Raw genomic sequence first — 8,299 nt, 5'->3', positions numbered from 1 at the left:
AAAGTTTAATAATGGAAGGTGCAAATACATACACTTTATCCTTAATATTTACACAGTATTCATGAAGTTAAGGACATTATGTCCTTAATATTTATACAGTACCCATGTCTAGTATAGGGGTATTTTCGTTCGGACAGGTAAAAATTTATTAAGTACTGGCTAAAGAGTAAATACATTTTATATAGTGACTAAAGAGTAAAGACATTTCTAATTAGTGGCTAACTATGCACTTCCCCGTATTTGGAGTTTCGTAAATTTTGTTACTCTTGGCATTGCCTAAAGGTCTCTGCTTAAATAAATGTAGAGGCTTTTCATGCAAATCATTATGGATATGATTTAATTTCTTACACAAATTCTGGTCCTTGTTACCCGTCAAGTTTTTCAAAAAATTTGTTTCCGAAATATTTTTCACATTAAAAGAACAAGAAAACATAATGTTTTTTCTTTTCATTTGACCCTTTCTCCCTGAGGCATACATATAGCCATTAAGTAATTATTTTAAGGAAAACTTTAGGGTAATTTAATCAAATAGCCTTTTGATTAATGTCAATCGAAGGGAGTAATTTTAATACATGTAACAAATTGACATTGAAAATTAAGTAATTATCCACCTAGCTTGGAGAAAAGAGAAAAGAAGAAGCGTAAAGATTTTTTTTGGTAAGCAACTCTTTAATTATTATCCTAATAATGGCATATGTAGTTTAAGTAAATAAAATACTAAATTTGCTAGCAGGTTCAAAATATTTCTCAAACAGTACAAGTAATTTACCGTGTGGAGTATATAAGTTCCTTTCTTACATTACCAATTAACATATTATTACAGAAGAAGAAAAAAACTAAAATGACTAAACTAAAATTTCAGCAAGCGTGGCCACCATGTACTGCTATCTAGCATGGATGATGACAACGATCGTGGGTGGATGGAACGGTTCATTTCAGTCGCCACTAGTGACATCATCCCGGTTCACGGCTCTAGCCTTTCTAGAATTATGGAACTGCACCTGTAAGTCTACCATTAATATTTTTCTTCCTTTAACTAGCATTCCACATCGTTATTCACCTTTCTTCTTTTACTTATTTAAGCTACTCGATGGGTTCCATCTAGGGTTGAAGTCTTGGATCAATGGATCTAAAAAAATTTGAACGTTACTATGCCCGAAACCCGCACATGGAAAGAACTGTCCCTCAAATACGGGTGAAAGGCCAAAAATCATGGTAAGTCAAACTCATCTAGTTTTTTACCTTTTCATATAAGGCAATTGTTTGACCCGTCTCTTCTATTGAATTCAGGTCTACCACAGGGATCAGTTTTGGTCCCCGAAGAGGACGTTTTGGCTAATCCTACTGATGCGGCGAGGCTGCTGCAAGAGACTTTTACACAGACAGGTATCTCCGGGTCTGCTTCTAATGCGAGTGCTTCTTCTCGGAGTCCCCGTCCAGAGAACAAACAACCAAAGAGCAGACTTTCCTCCGCAGCCGGGGGAACGAATAAGAGGGCGAAGAATGTCGCTCCCGAGTCGTCTCCGCAAGTTGTGGTGATGAGCCCCTCCCTCCCCCTCCCCCCGCCCAAGCTGGCTATAGACACCGTGATGATTGATGATGATGGGGAAACTAGCAAGGATGGGGCTTCTCTAAGTAGAAGACGACGACCTTCCTCAGCTCAACGGATTGCTGAATCTGTTGAATTAGTTACACTAACTGAGGACGATGCCTCAGTGCTCTAGGGGAGTTTGAGATGGTGGAAAATGCAAACTCCCATTTTCGGATCCCAGTCGCTGCGCCCAGTACCGTGAGGATGAGTACCGGGTCCCTGCCGTCTTTGGTTGACGAGCAACCAATAACCAGCACTGCGCTTGCTGGATCCACTTCTCATCCTTCAACACCATCAGCTTCATCTCCTTCTTTACCAACTCTTCCTTTACCACCAGCAACTGCTACATCATTTCTATCGGCCGCAGTTGTCCTAGAAGAGGATGTTCCTCTCCCTCAGTCCCCAGTTTATGGGAACTTGGGGCAAAATTATGCCGCTCCTCTGAAGATCCGCAAAAGAGGAGGAGCATTACTCTCTCGGTCTCTACCAAATGTAATTTGTTGTCCGGACCAGTGGAACTTGCTAACTATCTGAAGCCTTTGGATTCAGAAAAAGATAGGGAAAAGATACAAACTCTCTCAGGAGAGTGTTTGTTGAAAAATGCTATGCACAATGCCCCATAAGTATATTCTTCGTTTTCTTGATTGTCTCTTTTATCTTTGATTTAGTAATATTTTGAGTTTGCCTTTTTTGTTTCGCATGCCAATTTTCTTGCTTCTGAGGACTAAAGGTTGATTCGAGATAAGGAGGAACTTACCTCCGAATGGGATCAACCTTTAGCCGAACGGGACTAAACTGCTGCTCCCTATCAGAACTGGAAGACAAAGTTGCTGAGGCTGTTGTGTTGGAGGCTCGGTTGTAGCAAAGCGGGCAAGAAGTAGAGACCCTTAGCCAAGAGATCCGCCCGTCGAGGGTTGAATTTGAAGAGGCTATGGCATAATGGGCTGAAGTCCATAGCGTTGTTTTTACTGCATCCGATCGTGAGGCTACCTGCGCATAAAGATTGAAGAATTTGGAGGCGGCCTTGAACTCCACAACTGAAGAGGTTGTTGCTGCCGGGGTGAAGTATGCCCATTTGGAGGAGAATTATAAGAACATCATTGAGTATAATAGACTTTTAGATCTACTATCCGTGATCTCGATGTCATTCTTCGATCCGTTAGGTCCACGCAGAAAAATCTTTCCACCGAGGTTGACCAACTTAAAGAATAACTCAAGCGCCGAGCGGCTTCCCTCGTTGTTGAAAAAACATATGTTATGTACAACATGAGGAGAAAACCATTGGAAGAGGCTAAAGCGGGTGTCATTGACTTTGCTGTCGAAATCGCTAAAGCCCATGAGCTGGAGTCAACTGCTAAAAGAGGTCCTCCGGCCGTGCCTAATGCTACCAATTCTTCTGGTTCCAGTTTCAAATTCTCGGGAACTGAAGAGGAACCGGAAGGCGATGATGCTGAAGGTCAAAATGATAAACATCAAGATATTGAGCTGGCGGCAGATCTACCCACTTCTCCTAGGGCGCGAATGCTTCTCTTTCTCCGGGTTCTGGAGATGCAGCAAATTAGCTTTTATTTTTTTCAACTTTTGTACTTGTGCCGTTTGGCACATTCGTTGTAAATAAAAATAATTTTTGCTCAAGTATTGTATGAGTTTTCCTTTCTGCGTACTTTCGTTTAGACATTTATGCAAGTTTGATCTTTGCATCCTTTTTCGTTTAAGTGTTTTGCGCAAGTTTTACTGTTTGCGCCTGGTCATCCAAGGCTTTGGGTGTATTTCCCCCCAAAAGCGTTTGGATTTTGGGCACAAGTTCTTCCGAAATCAACCCTTTTATCATCAGGGTTTTCATAAGAGAGGGCCCTCTTATGTTTACAGTGCTCTTGGAGAGGACGTCTCATGTTCATTACGGTACTAGAATTTGAAATACTTGTTTAACTTTCAGATGACAAAATCAATTCATCGTTCAGACAAGAAACAAGATAAGAATAAAAGGACTTTATTTATTCCTTCCATTTTCAAAAGTACATAAGCATTCGTTGTGCTAAAACAAAATTGATTTCTTGTGGCTAACTTGTACAACTTGTTTCTACGGGGCTGGCCGCATAGTCCCATGTCTCGATAATACAACTATGCTTCGTATTTCGGTCGAAGCGGCAATCGTTGTTGTCGTATCCTCATATTATCCCCCCTCCCTAGTGTTCGAATGCAAAGAATGCGAATTTGAACACTAGAAGTTTAATACCTTCAAGGATTCCACTAATGAATTGCTAGATAATCTTCAGTTCGGTAACAAACTTCACTTCCCCTTAGAAACTTATGCTATCGAAACAAAGACTATCTAACAATCCCCTAGTGGCATGAACTTGTGAACGATCGGGTAATATTTGTTCGATAGCAAACTTAACTTCCCAATGGGGACTTCTCTACCGAGCAAAAGATTATCTAACCGCTCCGGAGTGGTTCTTCGCCCGTATGCCTTCTTATTAAAAGGTCTTATTGCTGTTGTTGAAACTTCCTTCGTAGTATGCTTTCTGTTGCTGTCTCATTAAAAACCTTGCCAGAAAAACCCAATTGGGACAAAAACTAGATAAAGGGAAAAAGAGTGCAGCACATACTTTCAGTAAGGTGATGTTCATCAGCAATAGTATCTCTGAGGTGTGCCACATTACAGCTGTTTGGCAACTTTTCTCCATCTCGATTCTCCAACTTGTATGATCCTTTCCCAGTGACAGTTGAAACTCAGTAGGAGCCTTCCCATGTTGAACCTAGCTTCCCTACATTGAGTTCCCAGGTGTTTTGAGTTACTTTCCTTAAAACCAAGTCTCCCACTTTGAAATAACGAAGGTTGGCTCTTCGATTGTAATATCTTTCTATTCTCTGCTTTTGAACTGCCATCCTTATATGTGCCAAGTCCCTGCGTTCATCAAGCAGATCCAAATTGACCAACATTTCTTCATTGTTTGCCTCTTAATTTGCCTGGAAATATCTCAAGATAGGCTCCCCTACTTCCACCGGGATCATGGCTTCTGCTCCGTATACAAGGGAGAACGAAGTCTCTCCCATGCTCGATTTGGCCGTTGTTCGGTATGCCCATAATACACCGGGCAACTCCTTAGGCCATTTGCCTTTAGCTGCTTCCAATCTCTTTTTGAGATTTCGTATAATCATGTTGTTCGTTGATTACGCTTGACCATTTGCGCTCGGATGATAAGGCGAAGATGTGATCCTTTTGATTTTCAAGTCTTCATGGAACTTCGTGACCCTTGTGCCTATAAATTGTGGCCCATTGTCGCAGGCTATCTCTTTTGGTATCCCAAATTTATAAATTATATTCTCCCACAAGAAATCCACCACTTCGCATTTGCCGATCTTCTGATAAGAACCTACTTCAACCCACTTAGAAAAATTGTCAGTTAAAATCAAAACAAAACTTACCTTACCAGGGGCCGACGGTAGTGGTCCGATGATATCCATTCCCCACTTCATATACGGCCATAGAGACAAAACTGAGTGCAATGGTTCTGCCGGTTTATGTTCCAACAGTGTGTAGTGTTGTCACGTATCGCATTTTTGAACAAAATATTTGGCATCTTGTTCCATTCGGGGCCTGACCTTACCAATTTTAGCACTAAGGAATCTGCTCCACAATGATTTCCACAGATCCCTTTGTGGACTTCTCGCATAACATAATTAGCTTTGGAGGCTCCCAAATATCGGGCCAGCGGGCCTTGGAGAGATTTCCTATACAATTGGACTCCTTTGAAACTATACCATGCTACTTTAGTGCGCAGCGCCCGGGATGCCTTGGGATCTTAAGGCAACTTTTCGTGCTCGAGGTAATCAATGATCTCATTTCTCCAGTCCCAGACCAAATTAGTCGCATTTACCTCGTAGTAGTTATCTGCATCCAGAACAGAGTGCATAAGCTATACGATCATACTGGAGTCTGATCCCTTTATTTCTGTTGATGAGCCAAGGTTAGCTAATGCGTTCGCTTCTGCGTTTTCTTCCCTCGGAATATGCGTAATTAACCACTCCTGGAACCGAGCAAGCAGAGCATGAACCTTCACTATGTATTGCTGCATGCGTTCCTTTTTGGCTTCGAAGATCTAGTAGACCTGATTTACCATCAGTTGGGAGTCGCATTTGATTTCTATGGCCTCAGAATCTAGTCCTCGGGCCAATTCGAGCCCTGCAATCAAAGCTTCATACTCCGATTCATTGTTAGTTCGAGGAATCATTCTTATGGCCTAACTTAGGGTTTTTCCCGAAAGCGTGGTTAATATTATGTCGAGCTTGGACCCTTTTACGTTGGAAGCTCCGTTCGTAAATAAGGTCCAAACTTCTGATGTCGATTCTGACACCATCACTGCTTTTTGCTTTCCAAAGGTAGCAATCCCGGACTGAAATCAGCCACAAAGTCGGCCAAAACTTATGACTTAATCGCAGTCTTAGGTTTATATTCTATGTCAAATTCACTCATTTTGACGGTCCATTTGGCCAGCTTACCCGAAATTTCGGGTTTATGAAGGATATTTCGCAGGGGAAAGGTGGTAACCACAGCTATCGAGTGACATTGGAAATAAGGCCTTAGCTTCCGAGCGACGACTACGAGGGCTAAGGCTAACTTCTCCAAATGTGGGTAGCTAGTTTCTGCTCCCGTTAAAATTCTATTAACATAATAAATGGGAGATTGCGTACCTTCATCCTCACAAACTAAAATGGCGCTTACCGCTACCTCTGATACTGCTAGGTAGATTAACAATTTTTTGCCTTCCTCCGGCTTTTATAATAACGGATGACTTGACAAGTACCTTTTCAAATCCCTCAAAGTCTGCTGACATTTCAGTGTCCACTCGAAGTTGTTCTTCTTTTTTAGTAACAAGAAGAAATGATGGCATCATATTATAGCAATATGTGCCGAAATTCGTTATGAACGAAATTCTTTCCTAATCCTCCGGGTTCATCTTAATTGGTTGTATCCAGAGTAAGCATCAAGGAAACTCATTAGCTCATGCCCGTCCGTTGCATCAATCATTTGATCAATGTTCGGCAATGGGAACGAGTCCTTTAGGCACACCTTATTTAAGTCCTTATAGTCTATGCACATGCGAAATTTATTATTCTTCTTTGGAACTACTACTATGTTAGCTAGCCAGTCTGGATACTTTACCTCCCGGATTGAACCGATATCAAGTAGGCGAGTTACCTCTTCTTTGACGAATTTGTTTCTGGCCTCGACAATATGATGTTTTTTCTGTCTTACCGGAGGAATTTTGGGATCAGCTTAGCTTGTGTACGGCCACTTTCCGTGGGATATCTGTTATATACTCATATGACCACACAAAACAATCGACGCTAAATTTAAGAAATTCAATAAATTCAGACCTTAGTTTAGAGTGCAGTCCTGTCCCCAAGTGGAATTTCCTCTCCAAGAACTTTTCGAATAATGCGACTTGCTCAAGATCTTCCTCTGTGGATTTTGTTGCGTCCTTCTCTTCTGGTACCTGGAAATACCTTGGCACTTGATAAGATTCTGGCACCTCTTCCCTCTAGTTGACCTCGCTTGACTCGTGAGCAGGCGCCAGTTCCTATAATTGCTACGCCATATGCTCATTCCCTTTGCTATTGGAGACCGAAATTGCATTCATCTCCCTTGCCACCGGTTGGTCACCTCTTATTTGTTTAATTCCCTTGGGAGTTGGGATTTTCAGTACCTGGTGATATATCGATGGCATAGCCTTCATCTCGTGCAATCATGGTCTTCCCAGGATAATATTGTAACCCATATCACCATTCACTACCTCAAAAAGGGTCGTCTTCATCACCCATTCAGTATTCGTGGGTAGCAGGATCTCTCTCCGGGTTGTTGCGCTTGCTAGGTTAAACTCAGTGAGGAGTTTTGTGGCCAAAATAATGCTTCCGGTAAGCTAGTCTTGCTCCAATACCTCCATTGTATAATATAGGCCAAACTCCCTAGATCCGCCAGAACAAGTTTGATTTTAAAATCTAATATATTCAAAGAGATTACTAATGCGTCGTTGTGCAGTAGCAACAATCCATCTATGTCCTTCTCCGTAAAAGTGATGTCGTCTTCAGCAACTTCCCGGAGTCGCTTGTTGTGGGTTACTGATACCTTCATCTTTTTCGCTGCCGAGAAGGTAACCTCGTTAATCTCGTCCCCCTCCCTCCGAGTTAATCATCAGGCACGGGGGATCTTCTCCTGCTTTTGAGGGATCCATATTGTCATGATTGTGATCGTAATTGTTTTTAGCCCGGTCACTTAAGAATTCCCTGAGATGGCCATTTTTCAACAGTGTCGCAACCTCTTCGCACAGATACCAGCAATCCCCAGTCTGGTGACCGTTTGTCCCATGATATTCGCACCACGAATTAGGATCCATCTGGCTGGGATCGGATCTCATTGGCTTCGGGAACCGTGATTTTTAATGTTCCGCATAGCCAATACCAGCTCTACTACACTGACATTAAAGTTATATTCTGAAAGTCTGGGGTAGGAAGGATCTCGAGAACCTGATGTTTTCTTGTCATGTAATGACATGTTGTTCCGGTCGCGATCATTTCTTCTATTGGTAATGAACCTGTCTACCAACTGGAACCTCTGTCACGTCCTTCGGCCCATTCATAGGGCAAAAACCTGCTACTCGAAGACCGTCTATCTGTGTTGAAACCATCTTTTGATTTCTCTTTATT

Source organism: Nicotiana sylvestris, chromosome 10, assembly GCF_000393655.2.
Source record: "Nicotiana sylvestris chromosome 10, ASM39365v2, whole genome shotgun sequence".
NCBI classification, from domain to species: Eukaryota; Viridiplantae; Streptophyta; class Magnoliopsida; order Solanales; family Solanaceae; genus Nicotiana; species Nicotiana sylvestris.
The sequence above is the reverse complement of the archived record's forward strand: the minus strand, read 5'-3'. Positions refer to the sequence as shown.